The sequence below is a fragment of the Trichechus manatus genome, unplaced genomic scaffold, assembly GCF_000243295.1.
Source record: "Trichechus manatus latirostris isolate Lorelei unplaced genomic scaffold, TriManLat1.0 scaffold00008, whole genome shotgun sequence".
NCBI lineage: Eukaryota > Metazoa > Chordata > Mammalia > Sirenia > Trichechidae > Trichechus > Trichechus manatus.
The window spans coordinates 31,037,709-31,040,224 of NW_004443944.1; positions in this window are offsets into that span (position 1 = coordinate 31,037,709).

The following is a 2,516-nucleotide window of genomic DNA, read 5'->3' on the forward strand; positions in this document are numbered from 1 at the left end:
CAAACTTACTAAAACCAAAGATACAGAGAATTTTAAGAGCTGCTAGGGATAAATGAAAAGTCATCTACAAAGAAGAGTCAATAAGACTAAGCTCAGACTACTCAGCAGAAACCATGTAGGCAAGAAGGCAATGGGATGACTTATACAAAGCCTTGAAGGGAAAAAATTGCCAGCCAAGAGTTATATATCCAGCAAAACCGTCTCTCAAATATGATGGCAAAATTAGGGCATTTCCAGATAAATAGAAGTTTAGGGAATTTGCAAAAACCAAACCAAAATTATAAGAAATACTAAAGGGAGTCCTCCAGTTAGAAAATCAATAACTTCAGATAACAACCCAAGACTAGAACACAGGACAGACCAACCAGATATCAACCCAGACAGGGAAATCACAAAAATAAATCAAAGCTAAAACACTGAAAATAGGGAAACAGAGACGTCAATATGAAAAAGATGACAACATTAAAAGAAAAAAGAAGGACTAAAAAAATGTAGTCGTAGATTTTTCATATGGAGAGGAAGTCAAGGCAATATAAAGAAATAAAAGATTGGTTTAGACTTAGAAAAATAGGGGTAAATATTAAGGTAACCACAAAGGAAACTAACAATCCTACACATCAAAATCAAAAACAAGAAAAATATAAAGACTCAGCAAATACAAAATCAACAACAATGAAAAGAAAATACGTGAAGAAAAATGACTCAGTATAGAAAATTAAGTGGAACAAAGAAACTGTCAACAACACACAAAAAAAGACATCAAAATGACAGCACTAAACTCATACCTACCAATAATTACGCTGAAAGTAAATGGACTAAATGCACCAATAAAGAGACGGACAGAGAGTGGTGGAATGGATTAAAAAAAAAAAAAAACCATCTGTCTATAGGCAGCCTACAAGAGACACACCATAGACTCAAGACACAAACTAAAACTCAAAGGATGAAAAAAATATATCAAGCAAATAACAATAAAAAAAGAGCAGGAGTGGCAATATTAATCTCTAACAAAATAGACTTTAAAGTAAAAGCCACCACAACGGATAAGGAAGGACATTATATAATGATTAAAGGATCAATACACCAGGAGGACATAACCATAATAAATATTTACACACCCAACAACAGTGCTCCAAAATACATAAAACAGACTCTAACAGCATTGAAAAGAGAGATAGATGGCTCCACAATAATAGTAGGAGACCAACACACCACTTTCAGTGAAATCCAGAAAGAAGCTCAATAAAGACATGGAAGATTTAAATGCCACCATCAACCAACTTGACCTCATAGACATATACAGAACACTGCATCCAACAGCAGACAAGTATACTTTCTTTTCCAACGTACATGGAACATTCTCCAGAATAGACTACATATTAGGCCATAAAGCAAGCCTCAACAGAATCCAAAGCATTGAAATTATACAAAGCATCTTTTCTGACCATAAAGCCATAAAAGTAAAAATCAATAACAGAAAAAGCAAGAAAAAAAAATCAAACACATGGAAACTGAACAACACCTTGCTAAAAAACTACTGGGTTATAGAAGAAATTAAGGACAGAATAAAGAAATTCACAGAATCAAAGGAGAATGAAAACACATCCTACCAGAACCTTTGGGACACAGCAAAAGCAGCACTCAGAGGTCAATTTATAGCAATAAATGCACACATCCAAAAACAAGAAAGGTCAAAATCAAAACATTAACCCTACAACTCAAACAAATAGAAAGAAAGCAGCAAAAGAAGCCCTCAGGCACCAGAAAAAAGCAAATAATAAAAATTAGAGCAGAATTAAATGAAATAGAAAAACAATTGAAAGAGTTAAGATCAAAAGCCAGTTCTTTGAAAGGATCCACAAAATCGATAAACCACTAGCCAAACTGACCAAAAAAAAAAGGAGAGGAAGCAAATAATTCAAATGAGAAATGAGATAGGCGATATCACAACAGACCCAACTGAAACTAAAAGAATCATAACAGAATACTATGAAAAATTGTACTCTAACAAATTCGAACACCTAGAGGAAATGGACAAATTTCTAGAAACACACTACCTACCTAAGCACAAACAGAGGTAGAACTACTAAATAAACCTATAACAAAAGAAGAGATTGAAATGGTAATTTAAAAACTCCAGGAGGGTTTCACTGCAGCATTCTACCAAACTTTCAGAGAAGAGTTAACATCACTACTACTAAAGGTATTTCAGAGCATAGAAAATGACGGAATACTCCCAAACTCATTCTATGAAGCCAGCATAACCTTGATACCAAAACTAGGTAAAGGCACCACAAAAAAAAAGAAAATTACAGACCAATATCCCTCATGAACATTGACGCAAATATCCTCAACAAAATTCTAGCCAAAAGAATTCAACAACATATCAAAAAATAATTCACCATGACCAAGTGGGGTTCATACCAGGTATGCAGGGATGGTTCAACATTAGAAAAACAATCAGTGTAATCCATCACATAAACAAAACAAAAGACAAGAACCACATGATCTTATCA